Source organism: Podarcis melisellensis (genome assembly GCF_964234715.1).
Source record: "Podarcis melisellensis genome assembly, chromosome: 10".
Lineage (NCBI taxonomy): Eukaryota > Metazoa > Chordata > Lepidosauria > Squamata > Lacertidae > Podarcis > Podarcis melisellensis.
This window is the reverse complement of record NC_138542.1, coordinates 60,525,536-60,544,062: the sequence shown is the minus strand read 5'-3', so window position 1 is coordinate 60,544,062 and position 18,527 is coordinate 60,525,536. Positions and strand designations below refer to the sequence as shown.

Sequence of the window (18,527 nt, the reverse complement as noted above, 5' to 3'; positions counted from 1 at the left end):
ATTGGTCTGCAGGAGCAGCCAATCAGGCTTCTGGAGGAGGTGAATCCGCAACATGATTGGCCTGCAAGAGCAGCCCGGAATTAGCCAATCATGCGGGGCCCATTGTGTAAATAATGTATCTATAGCTAGATGTTTTGGGGAAAGTTTCATTCATTGCTACTATGAGCTGAATAAAGAGCATGAGATTCACACTTGACTCAGAGTATATTTCATTAATACAAAGTAACTATGTGGGCTGTTGAGAGGGAACAAGCTTGTTTTCTCCTGTTCTGGAGGCAAGGACATGACTCAAACCAATGGCTTCAAGTTTCAAGAAAGGAGATTCCAACCAAACAGGACGTTTCTGGCAGTAAAAGCTGTTTGATGGCTCTCTTGGGAGGTTGTGGACTCCCCTTCCCTGGAGGTGTTAAAGCAGAGGTTGGATGGCCATCTGTCATGGATGTTTTAGCTGAGTTTCCTACACTGACCCTTCCAAGTCTACAATTCTATAATTGTAAGCTGGTGTTCAAGGCATAGCTACAGGAGCAGGATCAAAAGTTGGCAATCCTAGAAAGGAACAGGGTGGGGATGGCTAACACACTATTCATCCAAAATAGCCTGCCGGCCTGCCATGTTGCCAAAGCCAATGCTCCATCCATAGCTCTCCTTTGTTCCTGGCTTGTCACCTGGGAGTCTGGGTATTGCCCCACAGGGGGGCGGATTTTGCATCAAGGCTGCCAGCTGCTGACTCGTCCTACTCCATCTCAAGCCCATCTAGCTTTCTCAAATCCATACGCGGCATTTTGCATCCCACCTCGCCGCACACTGGCTCTCTAGAACATCGCCTTAATTAAAAAAAGAGGTGTCCATACATCACCTACAACAATTCACAGTGCGTTCAAAAACCTTTCCCCAAAAAGATGGCTCTAATTAAGAGCCGGTCTTTAAATCCACATTTTAATCTGCGATTTGTGAATTAATCAACATCGTGCCAATTAATTAATTCAGTGTTAATTTAATGTACAACAGGGCGTTGGAAAGAGACAGATATACTAAATTATGGAAAGAGACACAGACCTGCATTACACGCTGAAGGAAAGCGGCTGATGAATAGAGCTGGAATAAGGTCAATACAATATAGTTAAACTCCCAGGCATGTACGAATGAGAATATAAGAGGCAGCAAATCGCTCTCCTGGAACATCAAGATGAGTAAATGTGAAGGTTTTATTTCCTGACTAATGTTATTGCCACTGCTGTGCAGTGAATCAATCATACCTTTTGCAGAATCCCTAATATATTTTGAAATGTTCCCCTTCAGGGATGGAAATTCTCAGCCTGATGGCAAATGTCGTAAAAGTAGCTTTGGCAGGATAAACCACCTAGCTAGGGAAGCTATGGAACAGAACCTCATTCCAGTTGTGTGCCTTGCTATGTTGCAGTTATCTGAAAGGGTCTCCATTGTGGAATCTGCACTGTGGCCGATGTCCTCAGGGTGGGTTCCAGGGCCCACTGATGAAAACAGCCCTTGCCCATTTTAACGCGGAACATAGTACGACATATGAAAAAAGATCTGGGGGGGGGGTCTTAGTGGACCGCAAGCTTAGCATGAGCCTACAGTGTGATGCTGCAGCAAAAAAAGGCTACTGCTATTCCAGGTTACATCAGTGTCCAGATCAAGGAAAGCAATAATCCTGCTGTATTCCACCTGGCCTTTAATTTGAATTCAGCCTGATCTTTCATGTCCCTTCCCTGCCCTTCTCTCCCCCTCCCCTTTTATGAAGATCACCCGCTCTGAGACCCCACAGCTAATTCTCCCCTGGCCTCCTCACTGGCCCAACTAGGACCAATTCAGCCAGCTAGCCCTGGGGATTATCTAATTGGTTTTTTATTTTTATTGTCATTCATGTTTTTATACTGTATTTTATGCTGTTTTTATAATTAAGTGTTTTAAAGTGCTTTAAATTTGTTGTTAGCCGCCCTGAGTCTGGTTTTTGAACCGGGTAGGGCAGGGTATATATATATATATATATATATATATAAAATCTACGAAAGCATATATATATATATATATATATATGCAGGTTTTGGTGTCCTCGGGTGTCTTCCCGTGTAAAAGTTGGGGTGTCTAGGCGACGTTTCGACGAGGTCTCACTCGTCATCTTCAGGCTGGTGCTTTCGGCTTCTTGTTACTGGAACAGAGCAGGATCTCAGTGTTTGAGTTCCTATAAATACTGTTGAGGGGGTGTGGTGTATAGCCTCCAATGTTCTGGGCAGAGAGGAAGTTCCCAGGCTAGTGTGCTGGGAATAATATAAATTATTATTATTATTATTATTCTGCCTTGGTCAGAATACTCACCTGGAGCACAGCTTCCTGCTTAGCTATAGTTCCTATGAAGGGGAGAGTACTTCCAAGGCTCTCATATATGAGCAACATATCCACACAGTGAAGAAAGAAGCTGCCAAACTTATCTACCTTCACCACGGGCTCACCTTCTGTCTTCAAGAGAATCAAATTAGTTGAAAGAGGGGGGAACCACCCCATTTATTTGGAAGTGTTTTGAATTCCTCTACGAAGAGCCGTACCAGCTCCATTGTTATAACTAGAGGGGTTAATTGAAAACTGCTCTCATTGTGTACAAGAGCCCAGCCAGAGCCCTCTTTCGATTGGGTGACTGTCACATTTAATGCATGTTATGCTCTTGCTGTTCACCTCCCTCCCCGTCTTGCAGACAGGAGAAAGCAATCTATTGTTCCTGGCTTGGTTTTAATCATTACGACTGTCACGCCAATATGATAACTTTACCACTAGGTATATCTAGATTCATTAAACAACAACAACACAGCAGTGTCAGGAAACTGAAATGAAAATATAAGTATCAGGAGAGAAAAAAATCTGGATGCTTTACAGCAGGGGCGAGGAATCTCAAGCCCGCGGCAGCCTTCTAGGCCTCTCGGAGTGACCCTCAAATTGTACCGCAGATCACACACTCCCTTGGCCAGATATATAAAAATAGTAATAGCAATTATTATTATTATTATTATTATTATTATTATTATTATTATTATTATTTTATTTATACCCTGCTTATCTGGCTGAATTTCCCCAGCCACTCTGGGCAGCTCCCAATCGAGTGTTAAAAACAATACAGCATTAAATATTAAAAACTTCCCTAAACAGGGCTGTCTTTTAAAGATAGGATAGCTGCTTATTTCCTTCACGTCCGAAGGGAGGGTGTTCCACAGGGCAGGCACCACCACCGAGAAGGCCCTCTGCCTGGTTCCCTGGAACCTCACTTCTCGCAGTGAGGGAACCGCCAGAAGGCCCTCGGCGCTGGATCTCAGTGTCCGGGCTAAATGATGGGGTTGGAGACACTCCTTCAGGTATACAGGACCGAGGCCATTTAGAGCTTTAAAGGTCAGCACCAACACTTTGAATTGTTCTTACTGGCTCTACACACACTTTGGAACTCCCTGCTGATTGACCACAGCCAGGCACCTTCACAATACTTGGCAACTGCTGGAATCATGTTTGTTTAATTAAGCCAATTCAGACAGGAAGAAACTGTTGCATCTTTTAACCTGCTTGTTTTTTGTTTTTTGTCTGCTTACTGTTAATTTTAATTATTTTTGAATGTTTAAAATACTTCCCGGTGCCCCCCCAATAATATTATTGAGGTTTTATTATATTATTATTTGAGGTTTTATTACAATCAAGCAGTCGAAGAATGTTGTGAAATAAACGAATGAATAAATCTATGTTTTCGCCTGGCTGGAAGGTGGCCTCGAACTCTGATAACGCCTCTTGTTTGCCTGGGTGGAAGAGAGAGGGATGTCTGAGTGCCTGCAGAAACTAGCCTGCTCTGTAAAGGTAAATTTTATAGTCATTGCTCCACCCACTTTTACCTCTGGCCCCGCCTACCACCAGCATGTGGCCCCTGGAGGACGCTCAGAATGTGGCCCTCAAGCTGAATGAATTTCTTCCTGTGTGCTTTACGGCATGATCCTGTGCATTTAGAGGTAAATCCCATTGAGCTCAGAGGAAATTAGGCTGCATTCCTATGCACGCCTACTTGGAAGCAAGTGCCATTGAATCCAACAGGACTTGCATCTAAGGAGACATGCATAGGGTTGTGCTGCAAAGCTTTGAGTCCATCTCCTATCAGCTCTGCTAGCTAATACGACCAACAGTGAGGAATGATGGGAATTGTAGTCCAGTAACAACATCTGGGGAGGGATGCGGGTGGCGCTGTGGGTTAAACCACAGAGCCTAGGGCTTGCCGATCAGAAGGTTGGCAGTTCGAATCCCCACAACGGGGTGAGCTCCCGTTGCTCGGTCCCTGCTCCTGCCAACCTAGCAGTTCGAAAGCACGTCAACGTGCAAGTAGATAAGGTAAACGGTGTTTCCATGCGCTGCTCTGGTTTGCCAGAAGTGGCTTTGTCATGCTGGCCACATGACCTGGAAGCTGTACTCCCTCAGCCAATAAAGCGAGATGAGCGTCGCAACCCCAGATTTGGCCACGACTGGATCTAATGGTCAGGGGTCCCTTTACCTTTACCAACATCTGGAAGGGCTAGGCATTGCCACTTTGGATATATGCAGCAGTTTATGAAGCAACAGCAGAAGAACCTGTGGCAACATCTCAGGTAACAATGACCAGGTAGATCCAATGATTTATAGCAGGGGTGGGGAACCTGGCGCCCTCCAGATCCTGCTGAACTACAACTCCCATCAGTTCTAGAAAGCATGACCAATGGCTAAGGATGAGAGGCAGTGGACTCGCTTTCCCTGGAGGTTTTAAAGCAGAGGTTGGGTGGCCGTCTGCCATGTATGGTCTAGTTGAGATTCCTGCATTGCAACTCTACAATTCTACGATGGGAGTTGTAGTCCAGCAGGATCTGGAGGGCATCACATTCCCCACACCTGATTTGCAGGAAGCCGTACATTCCAACCATCACTTTGGAGCCCAATAAAATATATTAGCTTTAAGTATATAAAGCAGCCCCTAAGGACTTTGGCTTTTATGACTGTTTGTCAAAAGTCCCTCTTCCACTCCCTCAGCAAATCACATGCTCTGAATGAATTGCTTTCAATGCAAGCTCTTTCCCCTCCCCCCATCCCAAGAGCATAATATCAGCCAGGCTGGATCAGGCCAAAGCCCAGTCAAGCCCAGCATTCTAGCATGGAAATCCTGTGTCTGTATACTTAGAAGTAAAGAGTATTGTTAGCCCAGAAATGGAAGCAAGAAGTAATTCGACAAAAGAAGAATGGCAGACGAAATTAATGGACTATGCAGAATTGGACAAAATGACAGGAAGGATTCGAAACCTGCTGGACTAGAGATTTACAGAAGATTGGAAGAAGTATATGAATTATTTGAAGAGCAACTGTAATCAACAAATTGCTCTAGTAGGACTACAAGAAGTTTTGTAAGGAGAAATAGACGAAGTGTTACAAAGTAGAAAAAGATAGAGATATTGGTTATGAGTTTGAAATGTAATAGGGAAGATAAGAAATGCATACTAAGAGATTAGATTGGGAAATTTTCAGACAGGACTGATGGAAGTCAAAAAAATTGAATAAGATGTAAAAGTATGTTCAATTACTGTTGAAAATGATATGTTAAAAACTAATACATTTTTCTATATATAAAACAATAGTAGTAGTAGCAGTTTATAATTTATACCCCGCCCATCCGGCTGGGTTTCCCCAGCCACTCTGGGCGACCCCCAACAGAATGTGAAAAACACAAAACATTAGTAGCTTCCTTAAACAGAGTTGCCTTCATGTTGGGTGGGGGAGCAGGAATTAAGATGGGGCAGGGGCAGAACAGAGCTATCTGCAACGCGATTGGTCAGTTAGTTAATTTTATTTTTTTTATTTACTTGATTTAGTGGTGGCAGCTGCCCCCCCCTGGCTACACCCATGCTCCCCCCACCCCCTGGATCTTCTCAATTTTAAATCCAGCACTTTGTTAATGATCATTAAGGGTAACTTTCTCTCCCTGCCGGCCGCCCTAATCCTCTTACTTAGTTCCACACACATGGATCCACTTTCTCAGCCGCGGCGGCGAGACCACGCGACGCGCATCCTGCACGTGTGAACCGCCTCGCCGCTCCCCCCCCCCCTCGCGGGGCTTCTTCCACCAGCGAGCGAAGCCCGGGCCGTCCAGGAGAGGGCGCTGCGGCCCGCGGGAAGCCCGGAGCGCACGAAGCTGCCGAGGCAGAGGCGGGCACTTTGGAAGAGGCAGCGGGCCGTGCGGAGGGCGCTTCAGTCGGCGGCTCCTCTCTCGGCAGCCTCGCCGCTCTCCCCGCCCGTCGGCTCGGACGCCCTGCGCGGACCAGACGCCTCTTGTCCTCCCGGGGAAGGAAGGGAGAGGAGAGACGGGAGGCGAGGAACCAGCAGCGCGGTAAGGGGCGCACAAAAGGCGTCGGGGGGAGCGGGGAAGGGTCCCTCCCCCCACAATCGGGGGGGGGGAGAGAGAGAGAGAGGCGGGAGGGGGGTCGCCCCCAACCCCGCTGGGGCCCAGACCCACATTTCCCTTCTTTAATACTCCCTTTGGGCGTCGAGGGGGTGCGAAGTACCGCGTTTGCTCTCCTGGGAGATTTTGGAGGGGGGTCTCTCTTGGTGGGTTTCCCCCTTTTTCCAAAGGGGTGGGGAGGGGGGAAAGCCGGTGTCACACCCACGCCCCCCCCCGTCTATTTTCCGCCCCGGAGCTCCCGAGACCCGCGCCTTTGCTCCCTCTCTTTCTCCGCGTCCGCTGCTCGTGAAAAGCGTAACGTGTGAAATGGCCGCGCGTGTTTGTGAAAGATGGAAGGCGGCGCGGGTTCAGTAACAGGCGCTCCCGCCCGCCGCCGCCCTGTCCAGCCGAGACGTGCGCTGCTCCGCTTCCCTTCCCCTGTCACCTGAGCGCTCGCTCACTTACCACACCTGAGATCTATCTTGTCAGCTGGTTTTGTTTTTATATATATATAATAACAACTAGGGAAGGATTGTAGTTGCTGGCTTTTTATTGCTTCCTGGAGTAGATAAATGTGCTCCTTGGAGGAAATCCTAGCTTCCTCCCCCGCCCCCAAGCTTTTATATCTTTCCACGATTAGGCTGTGCAGTCCTGACCCCACTTACCAGAGAGCAAGCCCCGTTGAATGCAACAGGACCTCCTTCTGAGTAGACATAGGACCGCAGCCTTTAAACTCTGGGGATTGCATTGCCTTTTAACAGCAGCTAATGCTCCAGATTCTTCTCAGAATCAGGGAAGGGGCAATAAAAACTGCCCCAAAGATGTATACCTCCGTGTGTTCGTTCTCAGCTGAGGCAGTGTGGTGTAGTGGTCAGAGCATCAGACAGGGAGGTTGGGCTTTAAATCCCCACTTGGCCAGTGTGACCTTGAGCCAGCTGCTATCTCTTGGCCTATCCTACCTTGCAGGGTTGTTGTTGTTGTTGTTGTTGTTGTGTGTTTGTGTGAGTGAGTGAGTGGAGATACTGCCTGGAATTCCTTAGAGAATATTTATTTACATTTATATATAAATGTAATAGTAACTAACTAGCTATATTGCTACTTTTTCTGCCCCGCTCCTAATCGCAGGGAATGTCTTATTGTGCTGTGTACACACCATTCATTTCAAGCACTCGCTTTCTAAGAATCACCAGAACTGTGTTTTGTTAAGGGTGCTGGGAATCATAGCTCTGTTGGGGGGGGTAAACTACAGTTCCCGGAATTTTTGAGGGGGTGCACTTTAAATGCATGGTCACTCTTAACCACAATTAGCCACCGCCCATTTTGACTAAGGTGCATGACCTCCTGCATGGCCCATTTTCAGCCCATGGTGAGCTCTCCATCTCTCTGTCTGTTTATTAATCTGCATTAGTGTTTGTGAGTACAAAACTGAGAGCAGTTGCTTATTCTGTCAAGGAAAAGCGCCAGGGAAACTTCTCCATAGCAGGCTGGATAAGTGATGGTTAGTTAGGACTTCTCTAGGGGGTTCTTGTATTCCCTGTTTATGATGTGGTACCTGTTGGTTATCGGCCTGCTTAGCAACACTTAGTCACTGCCTCTTGAGCTGGAAGTAGTAATACCCATGGGTAATTATTGTTAAATATACTGTGTAGGGTGTCTTTTTACAATTGTGGTTTCTAACTACTCGGTAGATATGTAATAACAGGCAGCCCCACCAACTTCAGCCTTGAACTTTATCACAGAACGTCAGATGTCAACATGTGGCAATGTTAGAAGCAGAAGCCTGATGTTTTGCCATGGGTGGAACTGATGGATTTGTAGCAGGGAGTCTAATTCAAGAAGGTAGTGCCCTCCCCAAAAAAAGATGATGGAGGGAGTCAAGGCAATAATAATAAAAAATATTATTTTTTATTATTATTATTATTAGCCAAATTGTTGTTCCTTGCAGACTGCAGTTCAGTGTTTAGCACTCAGGCCAAAAGCTGAGTCACGCAAACATGTGACAAGATTTCTGTCACATTCTTGAGCCTGCTATAGTATGCATGAATTTTCTGATTTAAAAATAAATGGAAAGTTAACTTTCTAAGTATTTCTGTTCTTTGCCGTTGAACTAACACAAGCAAAAAGTTAAATCCTGGGACCACAAGGTGACAATGATTAGGTAGGCAAGGGCCTCCCTTCAGTTCCTCAGTTTGTGCCTAAGGGTTTGCAAAATGTTTTGCAGTGATAGCCAACTAATACATGCTTGGAGTAGACCTGTTGGAAACCACTGTGCTTACTCTAACGTTGGATATCACTCTTCGTGCACCAGCAAGCACTTTTTAGTCGGGGCAGAACAAATCCAAAATAAAGGGACCGGTTTTGCTATGGACAGTTCACACAATTGTTGGCTTTTGTTGCCATTGTTGAATTGGTTGGATGATTTTATCCATCTTTTTTGAGAGGGGTCAGATGGATGCATCTTACCAATGTTCCACCTGTGACCTCCCATCTCAGCTTCTGTCTCTAGCACTTAAGGTGAAATGTTCCTGCTCTACTTAACAACTATGGTTGCTGCTACTTTGGCAGTTCAGCTTGAGCATCTTTGAAGCTTGCCTCCAAGACTTAACTATAGGTCATGGATAGGCAAACTTAGGCCCGGGGGCCGGATCCGGCCCAATCGCCTTCTAAATCCGGCCCATGGACATTCTGGGAATCAGCGTGTTTTTGCCTGAGTAGAATGTGTCCTTCTATTTAAAACGCATCTCTGGGTTATATGTGGGGCATAGGAATTCGTTCATTATTTTTTTCACAATATAGTCCAGCCCCCCCCCCCAAGGTCTGAGGGACAGTGGACCGGCCCCCTGCTGAAAAAGTTTGCTGACCCTTGCTCTAGGTGGTTCTGTAAAAGGCAGTTTCTGTTTCTTTCCAGTAGAAATGTTAGGGTGCTTCCTCCGGACTGTCACTTGGGGGGGGGGGCTGAGCATGCTTCTTATTGCCAAACTATGTTCATGCAAACTCAGAAAGGTGCAAATAAGTCCATTGCGGGTGGAGCAGAGGCAGTCTGCACACTTCTGGATTTGAGCACAGACCGCTTTTGCTTGGGCTGCACAAGTTGTCCTGATGTCTTGTCCACATCTAAACCCCAAAGCGGAATCTGTCAGTTGCTTCAGCTGTCTTGCAAAGGGATCTCTTTTCCCTCAACCCACAAGATCGGGACATTGCCAGTAGTACTGACTTCCTGTTTTGGGCATGTGTTTATACATCTTTAAAGTTTTGTTTTACCAGGTTTAGTGTTGTATCTCTGTTTTTGTGGCATCATTTTGTTGTGTTTGCGTTTCTTTCTTTTTGTACATTGCATAGAGATTTTCAAACAGGAATATGAGCACATGCTACAGCTAGATACTTCGTAGCTTTTTATTTCCGATTACTTAAAATAGATGCTCAATTCTGTATTAAATGTTGCCTTGGTTGAGTTAGCAATTGTACAGTGAACCCAGGGTCAGCCTTTGCTTTGGTATCGGGCTTGAGAATCAAAATTCCCACGTTTTCCTTGCCTGTTGCTGCTGGCAAAAGATCTCAGAGAAGTTACTTGATCTCCCTTTAAGAGGTGGAACGACTTTCTGGTTTCTCCAAGCTGAATGGAGACTTTTTGTATTGCTGGTTTCTAAAGCTCTTTCTCCAACTGTAGCAGAATCTCTCTTCTCAACCTGCCTGTGGCTACCAGCCAGGAGGAAAATTAACCTGACACTTTTTGAACTGCAGCTCATTACAGGGAAGGGTCACACCCTTGACTCCATCCGAATCCTTCTGATCGGTCAGGGAATGAATGGCGTTAGCTCTCATCTCCTGGGTTTTGATTCCCTTAATGTGGAGATCCTGAATAGAACGTCTGTCTGGGCCAATTTCTTTATAGAGCTCAAACCTGGGCATGAAAACAATTTGCCTCTGGATTTCCCCGTCCCCCAAACCCCCTTCATTTCCTGAGAGCCTGTTTAGCATTCAGCAAAGCGGAGCAATAAAGCTTTTTCTGGGCTGTACACCAGACCCTCAAAATGTCCCTATTTTCCAGGGACAGCCCCAGATTTACAGAAGCAGTCCCAGTTTCTGATTTGACCCTGGAATGTCCCACTTTTCCTTAGAATGCCCTTGTTTTCATCAGAGAAATAGTGAAGTGTATGGTAAGTAAAGGTAAAGGTAAAGGGACCCCGACCATTAGGTCCAGTCGTGACCGACTCTGGGGTTGTGGCGCTCATCTTGCTTTATTGTCCGAGGGAGCCGGCATACAGCTTCCGGGTCGTGTGGCCAACATGACTAAGCCGCTTCTGGCGAACCAGAGCAGCGCACGGAAATGCCATTTACCTTCCCACCGGAGCGGTGCCTATTCGTCTACAGTGGTACCTCAGGTTAAGTACTTAATTCATTCCGGAGGTCCGTATTTAACCTGAAACTGTTCTTAACCTGAAGCACCACTTTAGCTAATGGGGCCTCCTGCTGCTGCCACGCCACCGGAGCACAATTTCTGTTCTCATCCTGAAGCTAAGTTCTTAACCTGAAGCACTATTTCTGGGTTAGTGGAGTCTGTAACCTGAAGCGTATGTAACCTGAGGTACCACTGTACTTGCACTTTGATGTGCTTTTGAACTGCTAGGTTGGCAGGAGCAGGGACCGAGCAACGGGAGCTCACCCCATCGCGGGGATTTGAACCACCGACCTTCCAATTGGCAAGTCCTAGGCTCTGTGGTTTAACCCACAGCGCCACCCTTCTGAAGCGTATGGTAAAGGTAAAGGTAAAGGTACCCCTGCCCGTACGGGCCAGTCTTGACAGACTCTGGGGTTGTGAGCCCATCTCACTCAAGAGGCCAGGGGCCAGCGTTGTCCGAAGACACTTCCAGGTCGCGTGGCCAGCGTGACATCGCTGCTCTGGCGAGCCAGAGCCGCACACGGAAACGCCGTTTACCTTCCCGCTGGTAAGCGGTCCCTATTTATCTACTTGCACCCGGAGGTGCTTTCGAACTGCTAGGTTGGCAGACGCTGGGACCGAGCAGCGGGAGCGCACCCCGCAGCAGGGATTCGAACCGCCGACCTTTCGATCAGCAAGTCCTAGGTGCTGAGGCTTTAACCCACAGCGCCACCTGCGTCCCAGAAGCGTATGGTAGGACACCCCTATTTTCATCAGATAAATGTTGGACGGTATGGAGTTATGCGACCCCTGAGCCAAGGAAATAAATAACTGTACAATCTTTGGAAGACATCTGACAGCAACCCTATACAGTCATACCTCATGTTACATTTGCTTCAGGCTAAGCGTTTTCAGGTTGTGTCCTGCGGCGACCCGGAAGTACCAGAAAGGGTTACTTCTGGGTTTCGCCACTTGCGCATGCGCAGACACACAAAATCATGTCATGCGCAGAAGCAGCGAATCGCGACCTGCAGGTGTGGGTTACATTTCTTTCAGCTTTCGAATGGGCCTCCGCAACGGATCCCGTTCGCAACCAGAGGTACCACCTTGGGTCTCAAACAGCTTAGTTGTTGAACAAATCTGCTCTCGAACACCGCAAACCCGGAAGTGTTCCAGTTTGTGAACGTTTTTCAGAAGCCAGACATCCAACATGGCTTCCGATTGAGTGCAGGAAGCTCCTGCAGCCCATTGGAAGCTGCACCTTGGTTTTTGAACAGTTTTGGGAGTCGAACGGACTCCCGGAACAGATTAAGTACAAGAATCAAGGTACCACTGTGTAGGGAGTTGTTTTTTTTTTAATGTTCAATTTTTATAATGTTTTGATATATGTTGGAAGCCACCTAGTATAGCTGGGGCAACCCAGTCAGATGGGTGAGAAATAAATAAATTAAATAAATAAATAAATGGAGGATAGGATAGGATGTCCCTATTTTCATTGGAGAAATGTTGGAAGGTATGTGTACACTACAAGGTGGGCAAAGAGGTTTCAATGTTCCTTCCACGAGTGTCTCATGAAATATGGATGAACCATGTATTCCACCTTGAGCTCCTGGAAGAAAAGGGTGGGATATCAATGAAATAAAACAAAATAAACAAAAGTAAATAAATATCCATCGAATTGTTGCTGATGACAAATTGCATCCCTTCTCCTGCCCGAATTCGCTTCTAAAACTGACACTCACGTCAACCTTCTTGGCACCAACTGCACAGCAGCCAAACAGATAGAAAAGTACGATACTAGCTGGTATCTCTTCAGCCACCGGACATCTACGTCAGCGCTAGAAAAATGAGCTGCTGCTTCTTAAGTTGCATCTACTGTGGCTTCAGGAAAAGCTAAGATCGGGAAATGTCACAAGTCTAAACAAAATGCACCCATTCTCTAGCGCAGCGTTGGATGCTGTGAGATAACAGTGCCTGCCTTATCGAGACTTACACCTGGTCTGCTTGAAAAGTGTAGCGTTTCTGGCACGGGTGCGATTGGCGCACCTATTGCTTTCACTTTGAGGAGAGGAAGTCCAGAACAATGAGCGTTCCTGCTCTTGCAATGTCCGTAACAACTCTATCCTTGTTTAGCTAATCGGATCGGAGGATGCAGGGGGCAGTGTTTGTGTGCAGAATTGTACCTGTTCTCAACCTCTGCCTGTTGCTCAGCTCTCTCTGCTGATGCTCTCTTTACAAGACACAGGGGAGTGTCTACATAGACACAGCTTGTCTGCAAACAGGCCTGGTTCATCTATGACAGTGGTTTTCAAGAAGTGTGCTGTGGCACCCTGGGGTGCCTTGAATGATGGCCAGGGATACCGTGGGCAACACTGGCCTCTGTCCCTCTTTCCTTCCTTCCCTCCCTCCTCTGATGCCCTCTCGCATCTCTGCCTCCCCAAGCCTTGCAGAGCTGTTTGTTGCAGCCGCCCTGGCCGCAAGCTCTGCAGGCGAATGATGCCTCTGGGACTGGTCAGCGGGTGCTGGTTGCCAGGAGCCAAGGTGACCTCGGAGCAAGCAAGTAAGTGGGTGAGGGAGCCCAGCCAGTCCACCAGCCCTTGCAGTTGGGAGTGGACAGACAAGTCCCAGGCCCATGTGGGGCGGTGCGGGGAGACAGATCAGAGACCAGAGGCAGCGGCAGCAGCTGCCCAGAGGAGAGGAGGCATAGGTTAATTTGCTGGGCTGGGTACACTTCACAGTAGCCTGTGGTTCAGTATTATGTGTTAATCCAGAGTCCGTATGGAAGAGCCAGTTACTGTAGGAGTGCAATCCCACTTGCCCCATTGAATTGAAAATTCCATATTTGGTTGAAGGTGTAAGATGATTCTTTTGTCTTACTTGGTGTGATGTGGTCGCTGGGATGCATCTGTTGATGGCTGGGTGGAGAGACCTCTGTGTGCAGAAACAGATCTGGCGGCTGGGTATATATGGTGCTGCTGGGTTTTTTTGCATGTGGATCTTGAAGCCTGTGTGTAGTAGGTCCATTCTTCTCCTGCTCACTGCTCGTTTTGCGAGGTGTAGATCGCTGCCACAAGCCTGTGGGGCCTGCTCACTCACACATTCAGAATGGTTTCCTCGCCAATGGATCCTGCAGAGAAAACAATATACCTTTCAAACAATGTGGCAAATTCTCTTCCACAGGGCCCTGTGCATGCAAGCAATATACATTCCTATGCTGCCATCCCACTGGGTCCTGGGATTTCATTCTGCATTGCTCTCTCGTTTCTAAACGTATTTTGGCAGCTGTAAGAGCTGTCAAATCTTGCTTCTTCTTTGTAATGGGAACCTGATGATTTGCACGGAGCTGAATTCTGCATTCCTATAGACCTGGGGATGCCTGCTCATTATGCTCCTTGCTGCGGGACCTTTGGAGGATGTGCAAAATAGATCAATGCGCCTTGGGAGCAAGTTGTGCTCCCGCTTCATTGGAAACATTTATGCGCTGGCCATTGGGAGGTGATGGTTTTCTGTGATGTGCTGAAAAGCGGGGATCAACTGTACATGTCTGAGCAACATGTGGATGGATAGCGGCAGAAGAAGCAGAGTTTTCTTACCTATATAGTACACAAACAGCCTCTCCATTTACCAGAATGTAATGCAAAAGGGATCATTTATTCATTCATGTTCCTCTATCAGTACAGCACCGAGTGACATGTGATTTGTACCAAACAGCATGCAAATTTGTTTTATGGTCACTGGCTATAAACGGCACTTTTGTTCATGATATTTTCTAAGAGACATCTCTTTTCTTTCTCCCTTTTGGAAATGGGTGTGTGCTTTCTGTGTGTAGAGTATGGGGAAAATACATAGTATGGATTGCAATTAGTTTTATGTGTTTTTAGAGACCTGTTCCGTTAAAAAAAACCCCACCCCTTTGACTTAGGAAGTGTGTTTTCTATTAAAATTCAGGCGCCTTATCGCATCTAAACAGCTTGCTTGAAAGGGAATACGGACACTCTGCTATCAGAAGAAGAAGGAGAAGGAAAGATGTTGGGGAGAAGGGGAGGGCTTTGATTTGACCAAGCTATGCAGGTAGAACAACTCGCCCTTTCCCCATCAGACAGTGAAAAGCATTAAAAATGGTTTCAAAGAGGAGCTATTCATTTGTGAGCGAAGTCTTTTTGACATAAGCCATTTCTGAACTGTTACCAGTGCAGCTGGAAATGCAAAAGGATGTTAATTTTGCAGGACATTCAAATTGGCTAATTATATTAGCCTAAGCCATTAGAAACACTCTGTAGGGTGGGTGGGGAAGATTATATTACAAAAGGGAGAATTCAAGTATCCGTTTTTAGGATTTTTAGAAATATACCTAGCACCAGAGGGCAGCTGCTATGCACTCTACCGGAAATAAACACAGTAAATTGTTTCGTTTCTGCCTAAAGGGAACTGGTTAGGATTTCTTTGGATGAGTACAGTTGCCTCAACCTCTTAACTGGGGTTAAAAGGTTTTGAGAGGGCTGTGTGATAGTGTGTTCCCTCCCCCAAGTGACTCCCCTCTTACACAAAATGCCCCCTCCCTTCTTGACGCCATCTTGGCTATGGTTAAGACTATGCATAGTTCTCACCTTAGCCAGAATGTGCAAACCATGGTTAGCAGGGAGTCACTGGGGAATGGAAGTAGGGAATTCTGGGACAGGTGTGATGGCCGTTCCCTGTTCTTGCCACTATTTTGTGACATTTCGGGTTGGTCCATTGGATTTCGAGGTATTTCCCCCACCCCTCTCCACAGGCTACTGCTTCCTTTGCCTCGAAGGGAACTGAATGCTATTGCACTCCTTCCATCACCATCGTCGTCGTCATCATCATTTATTGCATTTATACCCCACTTTTTTCTCCAAGGTGCATTGTTCGCCTCTCTCCATTTAACCCCCACCACAACCCTGTGAGGTAGGTTAGGCTGAGAGGCAGGGGTGGGTCCAGATTGTTGTTCTTTTGGGGGGCGGGGGGGGGCTGAGTAAAGCCCCCTAACAACCAGACTTTTAGAAGACATCTGAAGGTGGCCCTGTTTAGGGAGGCTTTTAATGTTTGAATGTAGTACAGTATTTTAATATATATTTTTTGGAAGCAGCCCAGAGTGGCTGGGGAAGCCCAGCCAGATGGGCGGGGTATAAATAATAAATTATTATTATTGTTATTATTATTAACAAGAGTTTCCTGGTGCTCTCTGGAGCATGGGTAGGCAAACTAAGGCCCGGGGGCTGGATCCGGCCCAATCGCCTTCTAAATCCGGCCCGCAGACGGTTCGGGAATCAGCGTGTTTTTACATGAGTAGAATGTGTGCTTTTAAAGTGTTACCTCGGGTTAAGAACTTAATTCATTCTGGAGTTCCATTCTTAACCTGAAACTGTTCTTAACCTGAGGTACCACTTTAGCTAATGGGGCCTCCCGCTGCCATCGTGCCACCCCCGTGCAATTTCTGTTCTCATCCTGAAGTAAAGTTCTTAAACCGAGGTACTACTTCTGGGTTAGCGGAGTCTGTAACCTGAAGCGTCTGTAACCCGAGGTACCACTGCATTTAAAATGCATCTCTGGGTTATTTGTGGTGCATAGGAATTTGTTCATATATTTTTTCAAAGTATAGTCCGGCCCCCCACAAGGTCTGAGGGGCAGAGGACTGGCCCCCTGCTGAAAAAGTTTGCTGATCCCTGCTCTGGAGTATAGCATTCACTATAATGAAAAGGCTAGAGCTAAAGCGATGATGGTTTTATTGTCAACTTACTGACTACCTGCCAAATCTGCCCTGAAGTGAGCAAGGCATGAGAGAGTAGCGTGCTCCTCATGGCTGCAGCAGCACATCAGAGCATTTTGTTGACAGATGACCTTCCAGGTTCTTGATTTAAATTCTTGATTTCTGTTGCTAAACAGAAGCCAGATCTGTAAGGACATGCCTGCCAAAGTGAGGGATCCATAATCATTAGGAGAACCTCCTGCTGCTTTGATGAGATGGCTGTTTTGCTCTAACATTGGTCTTCTGTGCTTCACTTTTGATCAGCGGTGTCTTCTGTTAGTAATGCCCTTGAGATGTTGGACTACAACTCCCATCATCCAGTGTTAGAAACACAGATGTATAAGCTAGGCGCCAAATGGCTCTTCAAACCAAGGTTACAGTTGGCAAAATAAAGTGTCTAGTTGCCATTTTTTTGGCAAGATGGCTCCAAAGTCTCATTTTGACTGACCATGATTCTCAGTTAAACATCTGGCTAGTTCAGATTACAACCCTGAGCTTGTTTAAGAACCTTGAGAACTTGAGAACTGTCCAGGGACAGTCCAAATATTTATATACAGTCATACCTTGGAAGTAGAACGGTATCCGTTCCAGAAGTCCGTTCGACTTCCAAAACATTCAGAAACCAAAGCGCCACTTCTGATTGGCTGCAGGAAGCTCCTGCAGTCAATCGAAAGCCATGGAAGCCCCATCAGACGTTTGGGTTCCAAAACACTTTCGCAAATCGGAACACTCACTTCCGGTTTGCGGTGTTTGGTAGCCAAACGTCCAAGTACCAAGGTGTTTGGGATCCAAGGTACAACTGTATTGGCCCATTCCATGGGTAGGCAAACTAAGGCCCAGGGGATCAGTGTGTTTTTATATGAGTAGAATGTGTCCTTTTATTTAAAATGCATCTCTGGGTTATTTGTGGGGCATATAGTCTAGCCCCCCATAAGGTCTGAGGGACGGTGGACCCAGCCCCCTGCTGAAAAAGTTTTCTGACCCCTGGTCTACTCCTACCCCTTTTTCTTAATGTTAACACGGACCATTCACAACTTGGGAATATTCACAACTGTGAGCAGGGCAGTGTGGTGAGGACAAGCTGCAACAATTAACTATAACATTGTTCACTGCTCTTGCTTAGGCTGCACAGCAAAAGCATTTCACACACACACACACACACACCCCGCACCCAGAAATTCACTCTGATTGTGTGGATAAAATATAACTGATAGAATTCTACAGGATGTGGTATTAGTGTGTGAAAACTGGCAAGACCCAATGATCACCAGGCATGCATCCCGGGCATCTTCACTTGTTCACAAGTGGCCGATAGGTGCAAAATGCTCCTGGCGCCTGGCTGATTTCGAACTCTGCTCACCACTGGTCATGCTGGTTGGAGCTGATGGGATGGCAGCCTGGCCTCCAGAGATCTCCACGTTGTCGCAGTTGGACATGTTCCAGTTTCTGTGACTGACCCAAGGTCACCCAGTGAGCTTCATGGCTGGGTGGGGATTTGAACCCTGATCTCTTAGGTCCTCTAGTCCAACACTCTAACCGCTACACAACATTGGTTTGCTAGACTCCTTCTGCTATGGGGGAAGCTATATAAATTAAGTAGGTAGAGGAAAACGGGGAAAGCAAAATGTCACTTAGAGAAGAATCTGAAATATGTTCCTTGAAGCTTGAATTTGTTTTATTCTGGATCATTTTGTTTGACGTTTCAGTGTGTTGTAAACTACATTGAGATTTTTTATTTAAAATTTAATGTGGTATAGAAATGAAATGAACAACAGCAATAGCAGCAGCAGCAGCAACAACAACAATTGGGGGGCAGGGAGAAATGGTGCCTAGACATTCTGTTGTGGCAGGTGAGGAGGTCTCCCTGGTCCTGAATGGGGTAACTGTGCCCCTGAAGGACCAGGTGCGCAGCCTGGGAGTCATTTTGGACTCACAGCTGT

The 18,527-nt window shown here is 46.6% G+C and overlaps 1 protein-coding gene across 1 annotated transcript in view; it reads left to right on the top strand.

Annotated features, from left to right (window-relative positions):
- Positions 1-6,265: 6,265 nt before the first annotated feature.
- The window catches only part of EPS8 (EGFR pathway substrate 8, signaling adaptor), a 143,245-nt gene continuing 130,983 nt past the window's right edge, over positions 6,266-18,527 (top strand). The window contains 1 exon segment of the mRNA XM_081926942.1: positions 6,266-6,388. The gene's annotated coding sequence lies outside the window, so the exon portion shown is untranslated.